We start from the raw sequence: 22544 nt of genomic DNA, 5'->3' as shown, positions 1-22544 counted from the left end.
CAACTTAAAACCAGTTTACCTACAATGTCACCTTACCACCTCAATATGCAGAACTGGCACTGCTGCACAAAATACACATTCAGCATTTGTAAGAAATAAATCCTGTAGTGTGGCAGCACCTAAACTTCGGAACTCCCTGCCTGTTGACATCAGGCAGGTGCCTTCACTATATTCTTTTCAGTGCCTGCTAAAAACATTTTTGTGTAGGCAAGTCTACCCATTTTTCATTTCATTTAAGATAGATGGAACTTTGATTAGTGTTTTAATTTATTGTTCATTTTAACCTTTTCAGTGCTTTTAAATAGTTGTTTTAAACTGTTTTTACCTATAACATCATTTGACTCCTTTTGTAGACCGCTTTGAGGGTTTTTTATACAATCAAGCAAAGTATAAATTTTATGAAATGAATAAATTGAATAGACCGTCCCAAGTTCATACAGTGGGCTTGGTGGCTGGGTGGGATTGAAACATGGATCTATTTGGTTCTAGTCTAAGACTGTATGCCATTGGTTCCCAAAGGAGGTGGTACCACTACCTGGGGGGCTGTGGGATGACCATGGAGGGCATTAAGAGGCAAGGGAGTAGCAGTGGGGCTCTGGAATTCTAAATGGCTATCAGACTTTGAAAAGTTGGTATAATTGAAGTTCATCAGTTTTGTTCAATTAATTAAACCCAATAGCTTTAACTGGATTTTGAATAAATGTGCAATAAACTGCTACTGTTTTGAATTTTACTGTGTTGTTATTTTCCTTAAAGAGGTCATGCAAACAACTATTATGAGTCATGATTTTTAAAGAGTAGGGTAGAGTAGCGGGCAGTGGGGATCAGTTTATGGACCAAGGGAGCAGCGCCCTGAAAATGTTCGGGAACTTCTGCTCTAAACACCGAAGTGTCTCTCTACACCAACCCTGCACTGTCCGAAGACAAGAGTGTGGTCACACATGCAACAGGTTCAGGGACAAGAAGACGTGGATACATAGCTGTAACAAAGAGCGGTGCCATTTCTTCTTGTTTTGCATTCCCCTTACACTTTCAGGGTACAGAAGAATCCACCTCCTCCCCCCCCCTCCATTTTCCTCCTCTGAACATTGTTCCTTTTGATCTGTGGCTGGATGAGGTAGATGAAAATTGATCTTGCTTGCCGTGGAAAAATAGATCAAAGGCTTCACCAGGGTTCCATGTGCTTTAAAACTGGCACTTTCTCTTTCAGTGGGGGCAGGGGGTAGAGGAAGAGCGAAGGGCCTTCTGGAGTGTGCCATCGTGATTCCCGCATTCATCTACACAAGTGATGACTGCCTGGAAGTGCTTCAGAGGCTGCTGATCTTCCCAGCTGAGTTCCTAAGATTACCCTCTGAGCAGCTGCTGGGTGTGAAACCAGGCCTCTGCAGGGAATGGATCTCCCTTTCCTAGCGAGGGCGCCTGCTGCCTGGAAGAGGATTCCTTTCTCAGGCATGCACACACTGCCTGTTTTCTCCAACAGACAGATTTCAGAACCATGCAAGGTAAAAGCAAGTACAAGTGAATAAAAAACATGCTAGGCAGTCGGTGTTGCTTCTTCCATGCCTTGCATTGCAGAAGCATCCTTGCACCGGGAAGCTGACTGCTGCATTGCATGCCCAGGAAGAATGCAGTGCAAGACAGGAAAGGAGATCCCTTCCTTCCACTGGAACAACTTCTGTTGGCGATAAAGAATGCCCTGCTGCAGCGGCTTTCTGCTTGACTCCAAAGCTTCCCATAATCTTCTGACAACAAAAGTTGGCCCAGTAAAGGGTATCACTTTACCTATATGCTGCTGCCTCACCAAATTCACTAGCTGCCCCCTCGGCCATGTCATCCTAGTTGGCCCCGAGATCTTAAAAGGTGCCAGGCATTTGCCTCCATTGCCTGCTGCCCTGTAAGCCCTTCGGTCATTTTCTTCCCCCCACCTTTTTCCCTTTTGCTCAACCTAAAAAACAAAATCTAGAATGATAAGGAAAAGAGAGGCAGGGGAAATCGAGGGAACTGGGCCCAAAATTTTAGAAACCAAAGAGCTTGCAATGGCTTGTAACTTTGATAAAGGTTACGGTCCAGTTCTGCACTTTGCCATGCAGTTACCTGGTTCAGACTCATTGCGGGGCCGGCCCTCCTCACACAGCTGGTATTGTTCTTAGGTTGGGTTGCCAGGTCAGGAGCATCCCAGACCCTGAGATTTCAGGGCCGAAACCCGAGACCTAGGGCTAACCCCTGATGATGTGACGGGGCGGGTCCTGATGGTGTCGTGAGGTGGGCCCTGGTGATGGTTCTTCTGTGTTCCCTACCAGTGACGAAAGGGTTTTCTGTTTTGGAGGCGCTTCGCAAGACGAATTTCCCTATGGGCTTGCATCGCAAGACGAAAGCCCATAGGGAAATGCTGGCGGTCGGGAGCAAAGACTTTCGCCCACAGCCCGGCCTTCAGAAGAGGACCTCTTCTGAAGGCCGGCGGAGGGCAAAAGTCTTTGCTCCCCCCCCCCGCCTGCCTTCCCCCCGCCTGCCCCGGGCGATCTTAAAATGCTGGCGGGCAGGAGCGAAGCGTTCGCTGCCGACCCCCAGCATTTTAAAATCTCCCCGGGACAGGGGGAGATTTTAAAATGCTGGGGGTCGGCAGCGAACGACCCCCAGCATTTTAAAATCTCACCGGGACAGGGGGAGATTTTAAAATGCTGGGGGTCGGCAGCGAACGCTCCCGACCCCCAGCATTTTAAAATCTCCCCGGGACACCTGCCCCAGCCGCCGGGCTTCATAGTGCTGCTGCGAAGCCGGGCGGGGGGGGGAACACCTGCCCCAGCCGCCTGGCTTCGTAGCGCTGCTGCGAAGCCGGGCAGGGGGGGGGACACCTGCCCCAGCCGCCGGGCTTCGTAGCGCTGCTGCGAAGCCGGGCGGGGGGGGAACACCTTCTGAAGGCGGGCGGGGGGCGAAAGTCTTTGTCCCCCCTGCCTGCCTTCCCAGGGGCTTTTAAATCGCCCCGGACAGCGGAGAAGTCCTCCGCTGTCCCGGGGCGATTTTAAAATGCCGCCCGCCAGCATTTTAAGATCGCCCGGACAGCGGAGAAGTCCTCCGCTGTCCCAGGGTTTTTTAAAATGCTGGGGGTGGGAAGAAAAGCCCTTGTCCCCCCCCCCAGCCTTCAGAAGAGGTCGGGGGACAGACTGTCCCCGGACCTGGTCTGTAGGCGGTTTCCCTAGGAACGCATTAATTGATTTTCAATGCATTCCTATGGGAAACCGTGCATCGCAAGACGAAAAAACCGCAAGACGAAGAGACTTCGCTCCCGACCCCCAGCATTTTAAAATCTCACCGGGACAGGGGGAGATTTTAAAATGCTGGGGGTCGGCAGCGAACGCTCCCGACCCCCAGCATTTTAAAATCTCCCCGGGACACCTGCCCCAGCCGCCGGGCTTCGTAGCGCTGCTGCGAAGCCGGGCGGGGGGGGGAACACCTGCCCCAGCCGCCGGGCTTCGTAGCGCTGCTGCGAAGCCGGGCGGGGGGGGGGGGGACACCTTCTGAAGGCGGGCGGGGGGCGAAAGTCTTTGTCCCCCCTGCCTGCCTTCCCAGGGGCTTTTAAATCGCCCCGGACAGCGGAGAAGTCCTCCGCTGTCCCGGGGCGATTTTAAAATGCCGCCCGCCAGCATTTTAAGATCGCCCGGACAGCGGAGAAGTCCTCCGCTGTCCCAGGGTTTTTTAAAATGCTGGGGGTGGGAAGAAAAGCCCTTGTCCCCCCCCCCAGCCTTCAGAAGAGGTCGGGGGACAGACTGTCCCCGGACCTGGTCTGAAGGCGGTTTCCCTAGGAACGCATTAATTGATTTTCAATGCATTCCTATGGGAAACCGTGCATCGCAAGACGAAAAAACCGCAAGACGAAGAGACTTGCGGAACGAATTAATTTCGTCTTGCGAGGCACCACTGTATGTGTGTATATATATATATATATATATATATATATATATATATATATATAATGTGTGTGTGTGTGTGCGCGCAGTCTTGCCTGGAGATTCAGGCCCCCCCTCTGCCACCTTTTAGGCCCAGGAAGTCCTAGAGTTTTTATGAATAGTGGGAGACACATCCAAATGCCAATGGAGCCTGTCCTGCAGGCACAAATTCCTGCCTTCATCTATTCTGCCATCCCCAAACTCATGGTAATGGCTGAAGCAGGTCACTGTCACCTAAAGCAGATTGCCAGGCCAGCCTCCCAAAGAACCCTGTAACTTGTAGTTTTATTAGGGTGGTGTGTAGACTGCTGTTAGGAGTAACTAACTCTAGTTCCTTCCTAGGGCTTTGGTGTGGGAGCTAAAGAGGTTTAGTTATCCCTCTGCCTGCCTGCCTGCCTCCAAGGACCTCCGCCGTTTGATGTGAACCCTTACACATAGTGTTGCCCAACACCTCACTCCCAAATGGCCAGCACTTCCAGATTTCAAGACGCACCAGCTTCTTTGTAGGATACAGTTTCCAAAACTGTCTGCTGTGTGACTAGGGTTGCAGCTTTTGCCACTGGTACCAAAACAGTTGGTTTGGAAAGCAGAAGAGAGGGGGAGGGGTGTTTCCAGATGACCTGTTTATTGGGCATTCATCCTCATTTGTTTGCAGGAAGGTTAGATGACGTTGGCTACTTAATGAGCATTGTTTCTGATTTGTTTGTTAGAAAGGAAAATGAACTTGCATCAAAGCAACGTTCTAGGTTGTTTTCACATCCCTTTCATTACTGCAAGAAGTCCAATCTTTCGGGGACGTGGGTTTGCTGCGCAAAAGCTTCCAATCAGCTATAATTGCATAACAAAAGAAATAACTTCTTCACGCAGTGCATACTTAAACTGTGGAACACACTCCCACAGGAGACAGCAATGGCCTCCAACTTAGATGGCTTTAAAAGAGGATTAGACATATTCATGGATGAGCGGGTTAGTGGCTATGCTCTTACTCCATGGTCAGAGGCACAATATTTCTGAATATCAGCTGCTGGGAACTGCAGGAGGGGAGACCGTGCTCCTGTGTTTGTGCCCTGCTCTCAGGCTTCCCATAATGGGCATCTGATCAGCTGCTGTGAGAACAGGAGGTTGGACTATGTGGGCCACTGTCCTGATCCAACAGGCTCTTCTTGTGTTCTTAACCTGAATTTACCAGCATGTGACTGAATTTAAGGCAGTTGGCATCCACCTGTCTCTTGGGAGACAATGGAGGAGTGCACCTTTGGAGGTAAAGTCAAACCATTGGAGAGTTGCAGCGCCTGCTGTGGCTGGAGAGACTGATGGAGGAGAGACATGTTTTGTTGCAGCTGGGGCAGATGAAGGTGTCCAGTTTTGCTGCTGCAAATGCACCACGGGGTTTCTTCTCTCTTTGCTCCTCCCATCAGTCACTCCTCCTCTGACCACTGATGTGGATGCACAACCTGACTGAATTCCACGTGAAAATTACATGTCCGTAGGCGTCCAGAGAGTGGAGACAGAGAGAGTGCAACTGAGAGAATCACTCATGACTGGCAAAAAGACCCAAGGAAAAGTTAGATATTGGAGGGAGGTTATTACCCAGCAACACTGTAGCTGGCCTGCCTTGGATCAACTTGCTGTGTCAGTGGGGTGTGGGGTGGGGTGGGGACAATCTGTGGCCATCCAGTAGCAGCAGCAGAAGCCTGAGAGCGTGGCACAATCCTCTAACAAAATGGCACAAGCAGGATTGTCGAGAATGGCCATCAGCGTTCATGCTGAATGAGCCAGCATTGTTTTCTGAAGAACGCCAGTGGAGGAGGAATGCAAGAGCATAGCTAGCGGATGAAAATGCAGGGGCGGTGGGGGGGGGGGAGAGAGAAAGACAGAACCTGGAGAGGACCAATACTTCCCTGGTCTCAGTTTTGTTCCCCACACTTGCAAGGTTTAAGTTTAGCTTCCATTCAAAAGCCCTCCAGTCCTCTCTTTCTGACCACACTCCTTCTGAGTGTTTCTGCTCAGCTGTAAGGTTTCTTTGAACCAGGATGGAGGGTCGAAAATGGAGTGTGGAAACTGGCCTCTCAATACCAGGTGCTGGAATGTCCTCTGGAAGAGGGTGTGCAGCCTAGGGGCTCTGCTTCTCGGAGGCATCTGGTTGGCTGCTGAGAAGCAGAGATGTCCAGCTTTGAATCCATCAGGGCTTTTCTGTTTGGTGACCCAGGGCTGAATCAGCCACAAGAGCCAGGATGGAGCCCCACATCCACTTTGCTTGGCTCACGGGGAACCCATCCCATTTCTCCTGGAGCCACCAACATCTCGCTTCAGCAGACTGGCTCTCTCTCGCCTTGATTTGGTGATCTGCTCAGCTCCCAAGCAAAAACAAAACCAAACCTCAACCCCTTTGTGTTATTCAGGTTTTCTGGTAATCCTGTATCTCTCCTCCCTCCTAGCTTGTATCAAGCCACGAATAGCAAGCTGCCTTGCATGATTCTCTCCCCCGCCCCTTGTCAGCACCCCCACCCACTTCCTCTCGCCCTCCCTTTTTATCTCCTCTCTTTGGAATGAAAAATGTACTACACCCTGCTGGGCTGTCTTTAAAATTCACATTGTCCCTGGGAAGAAAGGCTGGGATGGTTGTGGAGCTGAGAAAGCAGGGCTCACTCAAAGTTGGCAGGCCAAGAGGCTGAAAGGCTTCGCTCTTTCTCTCTCTCTGAAGGGCTTTGCAGCCTTAACTTCATGAGAACTTGGAGCTCAGTTTGTCCCCACACAGGAGCGTAAAAGCTGCCAATGAAGCAGAGAAGAGCTTTTGAGCAGGACTGAGGAAAACAATAAGCCGTCCACCCACCAGTCCAGCCTTTAAACACACACACACACCAACCCCCCCAAAAAACCCCAAACCCCCGAGAAGCAACAAACCTTCAGACCCCCCTGCTACAGGCTATGCTTCTCACTGAAAACTTAAATCAGTTTAACTGAAAGGAGGGTGGGCGGTTAGGCGTTGGGAATCTTCATATAATCTGCAGATGACGGAGAAGGAAAAATATCTGACATTCTGAAAAGAGATGGCTTCCAGCAGCCTCCCTAAACTGGTATCCTTGGGATGGCTTGGACTTCAGCCGTCCCATCAGTTGTAACCATCTGTGGGGCAGGAGAGTTGGGGGAGGCTGGCAGAGTGGTGGCAGAGACAAATATGGAGGTGCTGTGCAGATTTGTGTCACTTCCAATATTTCTTAGAATCATAGAACTGTGGAGTTGGAAGGGACAATGAGGGCCATTGAGTTTAACACCCTGCAGTGAAGGAATCCTTTGCCCAACAAGGGACTCAAACCCATTTGCTGGAGTGCCTTTCCCAGAAAGCTGCAGGGAGCAGACAGTGGTCAAATGGGTTCAGAATATGTATGCACTGGGTGGTATTCAAAGCTGTCCAGGATGGAAATTTTTCTATGCAGGGTTGCCAACTTACATGGGGGGGGGGGGAATCAGACCTAACTTGCTCTTGTGCCTTAACAGCCAACTGATCAGTGGCAAGCAACAGGTGGCCGTGCTTGTGCCCATGGTGTGAAAGGGCTTGCTTGCTGATTCCTGCAGATTGGTCCTCTGCTATAAAGGAACAGCTAATGAGGAATGTTTACCAAAACACCTATTGTGACATATTATAAAATTAATATTTGTTCTAGTGAAGTTCTGTTTCCTCCTTGGCATTCCCTCTGGGATGATTTAGATGTGTATTGAATTGCTTCGTGGTTTTTAGTTCCTTATTTTAAAAAAGAAAGATTTCTTATCATTTTTTGAATTATTGCTTGCTTGAGATTCATTGTGTTTTTTTCTTTAAAAGCTGTACACTACAGTTGTACAGGTGCTCTTCTGACACCAGGTACTATGCCTCATATATATTTTATTATCAGTAAATAAGACATGTTCATTGTTCAGAGTCCTTCGCATGCACTGATCTCAGTAATCCTCGCAACAACTCTGTAAGGTCCTTTGGTGTAGTTATCCCAATTTTGCAGGTGGGGGACTGAGACTGAGAGAGATGTCAAAGGTCATGCAGTAAATTCAGCCCAGATCAAAGTCCAATCCTTCCTAGGATGACTTTGGTCAGAGCTTTCCCAGTGCATGTATACTCACAGAGGCTCCAGTTCAAAGAAGGTGAGCTGTGTTTTATTCCTATTGAAAACAAATGCATCACAACTCACTTAAGACCCGTTTGTATCTGTGGGGTTGAAGCATCCTGTTGCACACCACCCCAGTCTCTAAGTGGTGCAAGATTCCGGGGCTTCCAGGCACTCACCCAGGGTCATGTTTCCGTTTGGAAATGAGGGACAGCAGAGCCTGTGGAGTCTTTATGATATATGGTTTATTTATACATATATGTGACCTGAGCCTATGATGGAGGGGCTCACAGCATCAAAACAACAAAAGGTTCTTGTTTCTCCTTTGCTGCAGCCTTGGATTCAAATTGACATCTGTCTGGCCCTGTGCTCCAGCTTACTGCATTTTACAGACTGCCACTTCTCCCTGAACTCACATCCCAGCAGAAACACTAAAACTCTCCTTCAAAGGCCTTTGTCTTTGTAACTAACTTTGTTGTCTGGCACAGAGTCAATCCCTTTGTCACCCTAATGCACCCATCTTTAGCAGGCCATTAGCAAGCTGGCTCCTGGGTTGGATTTTAATATGCTAAATCCAGCATCTGACACCTAGAAATTAGAAGGGGAATCCTAGCACCCTACAAATTCTTGTTCACACCTGCAGAGGCATTCTGAGGTATCAGCATGCTGAGCAAAACAGGCCTACTTTAGTCTGACCGTGCAGGGCTGTGGTTATGGTTGTGTGTCCACCAGCATGTCTGGCTCAAAGTCTTTTAAATGTGTTTTCCGTACAGACATGAAAACTGTGTGTGTGCACATACACACAGAGTCCACAGTTCTTAAGAAACTGCCTTATATTGCATCAAAGCATTGGTCCACTAATTCAGTGACTAACTCTAGTTTAGTGACTGCCAACAGCTCTCCAGGGTTTCAGACAGGGGCAACTGTAGAGATCCTGGGGATTGAATCATGGACCTCTGTGGCTGCACTATGTCTGGGTGCTACCAGAATTTCAAAGGTGGAAGTGACATCCAGGGGGAAGGCAGCAGTTTGCCCTGGAACTCAACAACTTTGTGGGTGTTTGGATTTTTACTTCTTGAAATATGGCCACCCTACAGATGCTTTTTCACTGAGCTTTAGTCCTTCCTTTAGAAACAGAGGATACTCAGTTATATGTCAGAGTCAGAGCATCAGTTATATGTCAGAGTCAGAGCATCAGTTCACTAAGCTCAGTACTGGATTCAGCTATGGGTCTTTCCCAGCCTGACTTGGTGACAGGGACGCGGACTTATAAAAAATATTGGGGGGGGGGCCCCGGGAAAGCTCATGAATAATAAATAAGCTCATGAATATGCAAATAAAGTGGCTCCGGCCCTAAATAGGGCAAGCCACGCCCCCCCAGCCAGCCGATTGGCTGGCTGGGAGGTGTGGCCAGTCGGGATTCCCCTGTTCTCGCGGGGGCTGAAACCGCCAGGAGGAAGGAAATTCCCCCCGGCAGTGCCTTGGCAGTGGCGGTGGTGCTGCGAAGCAGCGAGGCAGGAGCCCCCGGCGCTCTGCTGGAAGGGCGCCCGAGATTATTGGGGGGGCTGAGCCCCCCAAAAAAAATTTTTGAGGGGGCTCGAGCCCCCTCAAGCCCCATGGAGTCGGCGCCTATGCTTGGTGACATCAGAAGTTGAGCAAGGGAGCTTCTGCATGCAAAACAGATGGCTTTCCCTTAAGACATAGGAATGCAGGGAGCTGCCTTATAGAGTCAGACCATTGCTCCATCAAGCTCAGTATTCCCTGCACTGACTGGCAGTGGCAGACAGGGAATCCTGCCTGGAGATCCCATGGATTGTACCCAAGACCTTCTGCAGGCAAACCAGGTGCTCTAATCCTGTGCTACAGCCAACCACCTAGAGCAAGTCCAATTCAACTTAATGGGTGCTTCTCAGTAAGCATGCATAGGTCTGGGTTGTAACTAATTGTGTAGTTGCCTGAAGGGAAAAAGAATGTGCTGTCCACTGGACAGAGGCCTCTCCTTTGCTCTTTCGGACAGGCAGCCTGGTGCCAATTTCATCTCCATCTGATGAAAGGGTGGTCAAGAGACTGGCATGTCCTCTTCACAAATGCTTCGCTGGATCATACCAAGTGAAAGCCCATCTTGTGCAAAGCTCACAAACAGAATGAAGACAGCCACCCTTTCATGTTGTTTATTCTTACGACCTGGTACACAAGAGCAGTTCAGTGTTTCTGTAGGTGGAACTTCCAGAAAGGATTCCATGGCAGGTCTACTTTCAGCAAAAAAACAACGGAGAGGGGTGTGCAGGCTGTTTTTGTTTGTTTGTTTGTTTTGCACCTTAAAAACCAATGGCACAACAAACTTCCATGGACTATAGTCCACTTCATCAGATGCACAAAGTGTTGTCTTGAATCGCAAGTATATCTTCCTATATGGATAGAAATGTAAGGTTCTCAGAACGTTCTGTGATGAACTGCAGGCAAACAGGCAGAGAAGCAAGGAATCAGCACGGGGCAGGCGCCATAGGCAAGCTGCTTAACAGGGGGAGGACACACTTTACAAGGCAGCTTAGCAAACTGCTCCTCCCTCCTTTAAAAAACGGATGGGACTTTGGGCAAGTTGTTAGGGCTTGGTTGGGTGTGGAGGAAGGGTGGTTTGCAAGGGGGTAGGTGTGGTGGGTGAGTGGAGCAAGCAGTAGCTAGACAGTCTCTCTCTCTCTCTCTCTCTCTCTCTCTCTCTCTCTCTCTCTCTCTCGTGTGTGTGTGTGTGTGTGTGTGTGTGTGTGTGTGTGTGTATCTCAGTATAAAGGCATTGAGCTGCCCTGGTAATAGCTGCTATAAGTACCTATCCTCTGATAATCATCTGGCTCACTGAAAGGTACATTTGGCATATGCACCATAGCTCAGCGGTAGGGCCTCCTTTTGCTTTCCTTCCCCAGAAGCATCTCTAGCTGGGGCTGAAAATGACTCCAGTTGAAACCCTGGGCAGCCACTGCCAGTCAGAGTACAGCATAATGATCCAGATGAGTAAGTGTTCTAACTTGGTATATACTTCCTATGCACTGCCTATAAGAATATTCTCTTCAGCATCCTGTTCTCACAGTGGCCACCCAGATCCTTGTGGGAAACTGGCAAGCAGCACCCGAAGACAAAAGCCCTCTTCCCTCCTGCAGCTGGCATTCAGAAGCATTGCCGCCTCCAATCACTGTGGCTAGTAGCCACTGACAGCCTCCATTATCTTGTCCAATCCACTTTAAAGCCATCCAAGTTTGTGGCTATCACTGCCTCCAGTGGCAGTGAGTTCCAAAGTTTAAACATGCACTGTGCGGAGAAGGACCTTCTTTTCCTTGTCCTGAGACTTTCAGCATTCAGCTTCATTGGATGCCCATGAGTTCTATCTGATCCCAGAAGAAGCGCCCCATTTCATACATGCATCTGGACTCTGGCACTGAAAACAGACGCAAGCTTTGTTTGATGAAACCTGCTCTCTCCACCTTCCCCATCCTTGTCCCTTTGTCTCCTCAGCCCACCAGGATACAGAGGCCATACTGAGAAACCTGTTTATCCCAATCCTAATTGTATGACACATTCTGCAGGAAGATCAGTTTACTTTGTTAATTCCAAAATGGGGAGGAGTGGGGGAGCGGGGAGGGGGGAGAGAGAAACCAAGTGTTGTTCTGGTGACATGAAAACCAGCTTTTTGTAGCCCTGGCAGAACCTGACATAAGGTAAATAGTTTAGGTTTGCTAGTGACTGCTGCTCTCTCGCTTTCTCCCTGCTTCCTGCCAAATTGCACATAGGTTTTAATATCATCTGATCACTTGGGCAGAAAAGACGAAAGTACCGTAACTTGTTCATTTAGGAAGTCACTGACCAGTAACAACAATGCTTGCACTGTGGGACCAGTTCAAGTCAGTCAGATGAATGGGGAGGATTTCAACTTCTGATCCAATGTGAGGCATTGTTTTGTTTTTAAAGCCTTTCACACATCTTATGTTTCACGAATAGAGTTTAAAAGCACCAGTGGACTTGGAGGACAAATGGGATATCCTCCCTCTCACCCATATTGTTCAGAATATTTGTGTGTGTTATACCAGAAAAGATATCAAATGGGCACCATCACTTCCCTGTAACAATGAAAAATCATAGAATCATAGAATCATAGAATCATAGAGTTGGAAGAGACCACAAGGGCCATCGAGTCCAACCCCCTGCCAAGCAGGAAACACCATCAGAGCACTCCTGACATATGGTTGTCAAGCCTCTGCTTAAAGACCTCCAAAGTAGGAGACTCCACCACACTCCTTGGCAGCAAATGCCACTGTCGAACAGCTCTTACTGTCAGGAAGTTCTTCCTAATGTTTAGGTGGAATCTTCTTTCTTGTAGTTTGGATCCATTGCTCCGTGTCCGCTTCTCTGGAGCAGCAGAAAACAACCTTTCTCCCTCCTCTATGTGATATCCTTTTATATATTTGAACATGGCTATCATATCACCCCTTAACCTCCTCTTCTCCAGGCTAAACATGCCCAGCTCCCTTAGCCGTTCCTCATAAGGCATCGTTTCCAGGCCTTTGACCATTTTGGTTGCCCTCCTCTGGACACGTTCCAGTTTGTCAGTGTCCTTCTTGAACTGTGGTGCCCAGAACTGGACACAGTACTCCAGGTGTGGTCTGACCAGAGCAGAATACAGTGGCACTATTACTTCCCTTGATCTAGATGCTATACTCCTATTGATGCAGCCCAGAATTGCATTGGCTTTTTTAGCTGCCGCGTCACACTGTTGGCTCATGTCAAGTTTGTGGTCAACCAAGACTCCTAGATCCTTTTCACATGTACTGCTCTCAAGCCAGGTGTCACCCATCTTGTATTTGTGCCTCTCATTTTTTTTTGCCCAAGTGCAATACTTTACATTTCTCCCTGTTAAAGTTCATCTTGTTTGTTTTGGCCCAGTTCTCTAATCTGTCAAGGTCGTTTTGAAGTGTGATCCTGTCCTCTGGGGTGTTAGCCACCCCTCCCAGTTTGGTATCATCTGCAAATTTGATCAGGATGCCCTTGAGTCCATCATCCAAGTCGTTGATAAAGATGTTGAATAAGACCGGGCCCAAGACAGAACCCTGTGGCACCCCACTAGTCACTCTTCTCCAGGATGAAGAGGAACCATTGATGAGCACCCTTTGGGTTTGGTCAGTCATCCAGTTACAAATCCACTGAGTGGTAGCATAGTCAAGACCGCATTTTACCAGCTTCTTTACAAGAATATCATGGGGCACCTTGTCAAATGCCTTGCTGAAATCAAGGTAGGCTACATCCACTGCATTCCCTTCATCTACCAGGCTTGTAATTCTGTCAAAAAACGAGATCAGGTTAGTCTGACATGACTTATTTTTCAGAAATCCATGCTGACTATTGGTGATCACAGCATTCCTTTCTAGGTGCTCACAGACTGTTTTCTTAATGATCTGCTCCAGAATCTTCCCTGCTATTGATGTCAGACTGACTGGGCGGTAATTATTTGGGTCCTCTCTTTTCCCCCTTTTGAAAATAGGGACAACATTTGCCCTCCTCCAGTCTGCCGGGACTTCGCCTGTTCTCCAGGAATTCTCAAAGATGACTGCCAGTGGTTCTGAGATCACATCTGCCAGTTCTTTTAATACTCTTGGATGCAGTTCATCTGGCCCTGGAGACTTGAATACATCTAAACTAGCCAAATATTCTTGTACTATCTCCTTAGTTATTCTGGGCTGTGTTTCCTTTGCTGAATCATTTGCTCCAAATTCTTCAGGTCGGGCATTGTTTTCTTTATCGGAGAAGACTGAGGCAAAGAAGGCATTGAGGAGTTCAGCCCTTTCTGTGTCCCCTGTTTGCATTTCACCATCTTCTCCTCTGAGTGACCCCACTGTTTCTTTGTTCTTCCTTTTGCTACGAACATACCCAGAAAAGCCTTTTTTGTTGCTTTTAACCTCTCTAGCAAGCCTGAGTTCATTCTGTGCTTTAGCTTTTCTGACTTTGTGTCTACACGTGCTGGCTATTTGTTTGAATTCCTCTTTGGTGGTTTCCCCCCTTTTCCATTTTTTGTACACATCCTTTTTTAATCTTAATTCAGTTAAAAGTTCTTTAGATAGCCACCCTGGCTTCTTTAGGCACCTTCCGTGTTTCCGTCTCATTGGTATTGTCTGACGTTGTGCTTTTACTATCTCCCTCTTAACAAACTCCCAGCCATCATGAACTCCCTTTCCTTTTAGTATTGCTGTCCATGGGATCTCACCCAGCACTTCCCTAAGTTTTATGAAGTCGGCTTTCTTAAAGTCAAGAAATTGAGTCCTAGTATGCTTGGCTGCTCCTTTCCGCTGTATAGTAAACTTCAGAAGAGCATGATCACTCGCGCCTATTGATCCTTCCACTTCTACCCCACTAACCAGGTCATCAACATTGGTTAGGACCAGATCTAAAATGGCTGTTCCTCTTGTTGCTTCTCCCACTTTCTGGACAATGAAGTTGTCTGCAAGGCCAGTGAGGAATCTGTTTGACCTTATGCTCTTGGCTGAGTTTGACATCCAACAAATATCCGGGTAATTGAAGTCCCCCATTACTACTATCTCCCTTCCTTTTGCATGCTTGGCCATCTGTTCCAGGAAGGCATCATCTATGTCCTCCGTTTGGCTTGGGGATCTATAGTAAACTCCCACAATGAGGTCTCTGTTATTCTTCTCTCCCTTAATTTTGACCCAAATGCTCTCACTTTGGCTTTGAGGTTCTAAATCTTGGATCTCTTCACAGGTATACACATCCCTGACATATAACGCCACTCCTCCTCCTTTCTTGTCTGGTCTGTTTCTCTGAAATAGATTGTATCCCCCCAGTATTTCATTCCAATCGTGGGACTTATCCCACCAGGTTTCAGTGATGCCTATTATGTCATATTTAGTTTGCTGTACCAAGAGCTCAAGCTCATCTTGTTTATTTCCCATGCTTTGCGCATTAGTGTACAGACATTGAAGTCCATTAATCATTCCCCCGTGTCTCTTATTTAAGGATTTTTTCCTCCCACCACTAGGTCCGCGTGCTGTTTGCTCCATTTGGTCTATGAAAAGAAAATACCGAGAACCAGCAGCGACAACCAGAGAATCTGCAGATTCACCAGCAAGGTATGTGAGTTTCTAGCATCTTTAACAGCAAAGAGACCAGTGCCCGGTATCTTTGGAGTTCTCTGCTGCTTCATTGGGAGCCTGTGAAGAGAAGCAGAATAACCAGACCTTTGTTTTACATCCCATTTGCTTTTACTTTGTTTTGTTGTTCTGGCCTGGAAATTTCTCTCATGTTACTGCTTTTATGATTTGCATTCTTGTCTTTTTCTGAAAATAATATTTTTTTAAAAAAAAACCATTGGTATCACTCAGAGCTCAGTGAACAGCCTGTGAAAAATAGCTGCTGTTCCAAAGCAAAACAGGTGCAGACCTGATCAGTAAACTGTAAGACACAACGTGTAGCTACAATGAGGAAACTTTTCCAAGTCTCTGTCGCTTTGTAAAAAAATCCCCAGATACATAAGTCATTGTTTCAACATCACAACGACCCTGTGAGGCAAGTCAGCTCCTCTCCCCCTGCCCAGGGTTACACAGCTGAGAAACTGAGGCCAGGAATTAGTGCTTTGCCCAAGGCCTTCCCATAAGGCCATACTCAAACCGGGAGAAAACGGTAATTGGTCAGCAATCGATTTAATGATGCTGTGGGAGGAATGGCGCACGGTATAAATGCCAGAAGTTTAAAAATGTTACCTGTGTTCTTTGTGTCTTGCAGCAGTGAGGATGCTCAGGTGCATTCATCTTTCCCCCCATGGGCTTGCATCTCTTTCCCCCTGCAGGGTGAAAGGCTGCTGGAGAGGGAGGATAGTTTGGATATGGAAGTTAACAAGCATCCTCCTCCCCTTCTTCCTTGAACATTCTTCTGCTCCACGGCTGCTTTGAATTCAATTAGTCATTGGGGGAAATCAGGGACGCGGACTTATTAAAAATATTGGGGGGGCCCGGGAAAGCTCATGAATAATAAATAAGCTCATGAATATGCAAATAAAGTGGCGCCACCTCCTCGTGAGCGAATAGGGGAGAGCGTGCTGTGCCTATTAATCAGCTCCGAAGGAAATTGGGTGGAGCTTTTGCTCGGGAGGGAGGGCAGGAGGCATGCAGCCCGCCCCTGTGCATTTTGGGCTGGGGGAGGGGCGGCGATGGCGCTCTGCTGGAGGGGCGCTGGAGATTATTGGGGGGGCAGAGCCCCCCCAAACGAATTTTTGAGGGGGCTCGGGCCCCCTCAAGCCCCATGGAGTCGGCGCCTATGGGGGAAATATGCATTGCCATGAGCATGGCATCTAGTCTGCCAAGGGAGTTGGGGGACCTATCCTTCATTTCCAGAGGAAGAGTGGCAGCCAAAGCATGTTACAAAACATGTTACTTCAATGGGACTTCATATCTGTTTCCTTAAGAAAGAGTGTGGCCAGAGATGGAAGGGAAGTGGGACTGAATAGGCAGGGCTAGAGCAGAGGTGGGGAGCCTGAGGTCCTCTAGACTTCAACTCCCATTAGCCCCAGCCAGCATGGCCAGTGACCAGGGACCACAGGAGCTGGAGTTCAGCAATGTCATTGCAGGGAGTTGGACTGGATAACCCTCAAGGTCCCTTCCAGCTCTACAGTTCTCTTATTCTAGAGGGTCACATCTGGCTTACAAGAAGAGAGAGGGAGAAGTGGGGGGGTGCTATAGCTCCATGGTAGAGCACCTGCTGAGCATGCAGAAGTCTCCAAGTAGGACTGGGGGAGACCCACTGCCTGAAAACCTGGACAGCTGCTGCCAGCCAGTGTAGGCAATGCTTAGCTAGAAGGACAGTCTGACTCTTTAGGAGGCAGTTTCCTATGTATGGAGAGTCTCTGTACCTTTTCCTCCTCTGACAAAGGTGTTTCAGCAGATTTCTGAAGCTTTGCCCCACATAACAACAACTGCTCTTTTCAGGCAGCACAGAGACGTTCCTCTGGGATAAAGTGCCCTCTATTAACCAGTTGGTCTCTTTACTCATGAGTTAAAGGCAGAAGAGTCAAGGAGAAGAGACTTGCGAGATCCTACCTGTTTCCTGAGCCACTCCATTATGATGTTCCTCTCTGGCAGTGGTGAAGGGTGAGCCAGCATAGCCAGACACCCTAAACCTTCAAAAGGTTTGGGAAATTGATGAGTTTGATTTGCACGTTCCAGTATGTGGCCAAGGGATGTGAGGGCAGTGCTTACTTGTTGGATTGGGGGGTGGGGTGGGCTGTCAGAGGTGCAGTTAAAGGTAAAAAGGTAAAGGACCCCTGGATGGTTAAGTCCAGTCGAAGGCAACTAAGGGGTGCAGCACTCATCTTGCTTTAGGCTGAGAGAGCTGGTGTGCGTCCACAGACAGCTTTCCAGGTCATGCCATTCCAAGAGCAATCTATACGTTTTTGGCCACAGACAGCTTTCCGGGTCATGCGACCAGCATTATTAAGCCGCTTCTGGCACAATCGGACACCGTGACGGAAACCAGAGCACACAGAAATGCCGTTTACCTTCCCACTGCAGCGATACCTATTTATCTACTTGCACTGGTGTGCTTTCGAACTGCTAGGTTGGCAGGAGCTGGGACAGAGCAACGGGAGCTCACCCCATTGTGTGGATTCAAACCACGGAACCTTATGATTGGCAAGCCCAAGAGGCTCAGTGGCTTAGATCACAGCGTCACTCGCTCCCCTAGGGTCAGAGGTGCAAGGCAGGCCTGGTCCAACAAGTAGACAAGGTGCTTGGTTAGTTGTTTAACTCTATCATTGTTGCCAGTGACAGGAGGTGGTGCTTGAGGGGCTTCCTGCCACATTTGAATAATAATAATAATAATAATAATAATAATAATAATAATAATAATAATAATTTATTTATACCCCGCCCATCTGGGCTGCCTTCAGATGTCTTCTAAATGTGAAATAGTTGTTTATTTCTTTGAAATCTGGTGGGAGGGTATTTCACAGGGCAGGCGCCACTACTGAGAAGGCCCTCTGTGTGGTTCCCTGTAACTTGGCTTCTCGCAGCGAGGGAACCGCCAAAAGGCCCTCAGCACTGGACCTCAGTGTCCAGGCAGAACAGGGCAGGTGGAGATGCTCCTTCAGGTATACTGGACCGAGGCAGTTTAGGGGTAGAGGACCCGAGGCCATTTAAAGGTCAGCAGCAACACTTTGAATTGTGCTCGGAAACATACTGGGAGCCAATGTAGGTCTTTCAGGACTGGTGTTATGTGGTCTCGGCAGCCTCTCCCAGTCACCAGTCTAGCTGCCACATTCTGGATTAGTTGTAGTTTCCGAGTCACCTTCAAAGGTAGCCCCACATAGAGCACATTGCAGTAGTCCAAGCGAGAGATAACTAGAGCATGCACCACTCTGGCGAGACAATCTGTGGGCAGGGAGGGTCTCAGCCTGCGTACCAGATGGAGCTGGTAAACAGCTGCCCTGGACACAGAATTGACCTGCACCTCCTTGGACAGCTGCGAGTCCAAAATGACTCCCAGGCTGCACACCTGGTTCTTCAGGGGCACAGTTACCCCATTCAGGACCAGGGAGTCCTCCACACCCACCCGCCTCCTGTCCCCCCAAAATAGTACTTCTGTCTTGTCAGTATTCAACCTCAATCTGTGAGCCACCATCCATTTCTCCAACCATTTCCAGACGCTCACACAGGACCTTTGCCGCCTTCACTGGTTCTGATTTAAAGGAGAGGTAGAGCTGGGTGTCATCTGCATACTGATGGACACCCAGTCCAAACCCCCTGATGATCTCTCCCAGCAGCTGCATGTAGCTGTTAAAAAGCATGGGGGAGAGGACAGAACCCTGAGGCACCCCATAAGTGAGAGCCCAGGGGTCTGAACACTCATCCCCCCCCACCACTTTCTGAACATGGCCCGGGAAAAAGGAGCAGAACCACTGTATAACAGTGCCCCCAGCTCCCAGCCCCTCTAGACGGTCCAGAAGGATGTTATGGTCGATGGTGTCAAAAGCTGCTGAGAGATCCAGCAGAACTAGGAAGCAGCTCTCACCTTTGTCCCTAGCCCACCAGAGATCACCGACCAGCGCAACCAAGGCAGTTTCGGTCCCATGGTGAGGCCTGAATCCCGACTGGAAGGGATCCAAATGGTCCACATCCTCCAGGCGTGCTTGAAGTTGTTCAGCAACCACCCGCTCAATCACCTTGCCCAAGAATGGCAGATTTGAGACTGGGCGATAGTTGGCCATATTGGTCGCATCTAAAGATGGTTTTTCAAGAAGCGGTTTAATGACCGCCTCTTTCAGCGGGTCTGGGAAGGCTCCCTCACAGAGGGAAGCATTCACCATCCCACAGAGCCCATCTCCCAGCCCTTCCCAGCTAGCTTTTATAAGCCAGGATGGACAAAGATCAAGGAGACAGGTGGTTGGTTTCACGCATCCAAGCAGCCTGTCCACATCCTCGGAGGTAACAGATTGGAATTGATCCCATGTAACAGGACCAGACAGAACTCTAGCACTCTCCCGCCCTGGCCCTGGTCCCACAGTGGAGTCTAGCTCCTTCCGAATATGAGTGACTTTATCTGCAAAAAAACTTTGCAAAATCATTGCAGGAGATCATGTGACCTGTACTGGGCCCTGATGGAGCAGGGGCGAACCACCTGAAAGAGTCTCCTGCTGTTGTTTTCTGCAGATGCAATAGAGGTGGTGAAGAAAGTCCTCTTTGCCATCGCTATCACCGCTTGGTAGGCTCGACATTGAGCTTTAACCCGTGTCCAGTCAGATTCGGAATGCGTTATGCGCCACTGGTGCTGTAGTCATCTCAGCGAAAGAAGCCCAGTTGGCCATGGGTGCTCTGCATCTTGACTTGGAGAAAGGGTGTTTGTTTATAAAAAGTGGCTTTGTTGGGTATAACATTGGAGTGGATGAAGTGAATTTTGTTTATATACAGTGGACTTACCTTCTGAATTTTATTTTTTTCTCTCTCAACCTCTTTTTAATTTTTCTTTATTTCTCTCTTTCTCTGTTTTTAATAATTTCTCCCTCCATTTTCTTTATATTTTTATTGTATTTAAATCAAAGTCTTAGTTTGGATAAAAAAGAGGAAAATATATTTGATATTAAGTTTTGCATTTTTCTCTATAAACCCTAATAAAATTTATCCAAAAGAGAGAGAAAGGGTGTCATTTGGGCTGCAACATTTCTTAAGATAGCCTTTCGCCTGGGAAAAATGTTTTGTCCCCATGCCTTGGAAAAATCGCTACTCCTTAATTCTAAAAATGTAAGGAAATAGATCATAGAATCATAGCAACTTTATAGAATCATAGAATCATAGAATTGGAAGAGACCACAAGGGCCATCGAGTCCAACCCCCTGCCAAGCAGGAAACACCATCAGAGCACTCCTGACATATGGTTGTCAAGCCTCTGCTTAAAGACCTCCAAAGTAGGAGACTCCACCACACTCCTTGGCAGCAAATTCCACTGTCGAACAGCTCTTACTGTCAGGAAGTTCTTCCTAATGTTTAGGTGGAATCTTCTTTCTTGTAGTTTGGATCCATTGCTCCGTGTCCGCTTCTCTGGAGCAGCAGAAAACAACCTTTCTCCCTCCTCTATGTGACATCCTTTTATATATTTGAACATGGCTATCATATCACCCCTTAACCTCCTCTTCTCCAGGCTAAACATGCCCAGCTCCCTTAGCCGTTCCTCATAAGGCATCGTTTCCAGGCCTTTGACCATTTTGGTTGCCCTCCTCTGGACACGTTCCAGTTTGTCAGTGTCCTTCTTGAATTGTGGTGCCCAGAACTGGACACAGTACTCCAGGTGAGGTCTCACCAGAGCAGAATACAGTGGCACTATTACTTCCCTTGATCTAGATGCTATACTCCTATTGATGCAGCCCAGAATTGCATTGGCTTTTTTAGCTGCCGCGTCACACTGTTGGCGCATGTCAAGTTTGTGGTCAACCAAGACTCCTAGATCCTTTTCACATGTACTGCTCTCAAGCCAGGTGTCACCCATCTTGTATTTGTGCCTCTCATTTTTTTTGCCCAAGTGCAATACTTTACATTTCTCCTTGTTAAAGTTCATCTTGTTTGTTTTGGCCCAGTTCTCTATTCTGTCAAGGTCGTTTTGAAGTGTGATCCTGTCCTCTGGGGTGTTAGCCACCCCTCCCAGTTTGGTATCATCTGCAAATTTGATCAGGATGCCCTTGAGTCCATCATCCAAGTCTTTGATAAAGATGTTGAATAAGACCGGGCCCAAGACAGAACCCTGTGGCACCTTTCACTCTTCTGGTGAAAGTGAAGGAAAATGTGTTTAGGCATGACAGGAGATTTTCTATTAAAATTGCTATAGGCAAGTTTATATCTATTTCTTTTTTTAAAATGGGCATGGCCAATCATGGGAGGGGAGGCGGGGCTCCAGGAGATTCCAGGAGAAAGAAGATTCCACCTAAACATTAGGAAGAACTTCCTGACAGTAAGAGCTGTTCGACAGTGGAATTTGCTGCCAAGGAGTGTGGTGGAGTCTCCTTCTTTGGAGGTCTTTAAGCAGAGGCTTGACAACCATATGTCAGGAGTGCTCTGATGGTGTTTCCTGCTTGGCAGGGGGTTGGACTCGATGGCCCTTGTGGTCTCTTCCAACTCTATGATTCTATGAGATGCTAACACCACTGATGTTTGGGGTATGTGTGTGTGTGTTTGTGGAAGCACGCATGCACGTGTGCAAAGACAACCAATTAATTTGAATGGGTTTACCTGCCAATCAGAAATCGCCACATGGAAAAGATCTGCATCAAAATCCATTTGGGTCACTGACTTTTAACCCAGGCCTGCAGGAAAACAAAGAAATGCTGGGAGTACCAGGAATCTCCCCCTCCCTCTTAATAATAACTAATAAGCCTCCAATAGAAGGAGTGTAGAAATTGCAAATCTGATGGAGTTAGTAAATAACAGACAAGATACACTACTGAGTGTAACACCTGTTTATTATTGTAAAGGCATCTGGTTCCTTAGCTGTTGTTTCAGCACCACAAAAATGTCAAAGTTGCCAGTAAAACACACACACACACACACACACACACACGAGGGTAAAGATGGGGCCAAATCTGTTTGAAAAACAAATGAACTTGTTACAAAACACAGCTGAATGATAAACAGGTGAGTTAATAAATTTGAACGAAATACAGTGGTACCTCGGGTTAAGAACTTAATTAATTCTGGGACTTCCGGGGTGGCGCCATCGGTAAATGGCGGATTCCCTCTGACTCGGAGGAGACCAGCTCTGCGGGAATCGGGTCTGCACCGCTACGGCGAAGCGGGGACCCTTCAAAAATCACAGGTGGGTGAAGCCTGTGACCGTGGGACTCGGTGGGCACCTTTTGCGCCCCCCAACTTGCAAAGGAGCCCGACTACGGGTTCCGGAGTGAAGCGGGGAAGCGGCGCGATGCTGTGAGTCAATTGCTTCTTCCATGGAGCGAAGCCGCACAGCCGTTACC

The 22544-nt window shown here is 48.1% G+C and overlaps 1 long non-coding RNA gene across 1 annotated transcript; it reads right to left on the bottom strand.

Annotated features, from left to right (window-relative positions):
* Window positions 1-15206: 15206 nt before the first annotated feature.
* Window positions 15207-22259, bottom strand: LOC308579439. Its single transcript, XR_014004478.1, has 4 exons — window positions 22029-22259; window positions 21805-21878; window positions 15799-15896; window positions 15207-15249 (listed from the first exon to the last, which is right to left on the bottom strand). It is a non-coding gene; the product is annotated as an uncharacterized lncRNA (long non-coding RNA).
* Between the last annotated feature and the right edge of the window lie 285 nt (window positions 22260-22544).

Source organism: Podarcis bocagei, assembly GCF_964188305.1.
Source record: "Podarcis bocagei genome assembly, chromosome: Z".
NCBI classification, from domain to species: domain Eukaryota; kingdom Metazoa; phylum Chordata; class Lepidosauria; order Squamata; family Lacertidae; genus Podarcis; species Podarcis bocagei.
This window is presented reverse-complemented; position numbering and strand designations above follow the sequence as displayed.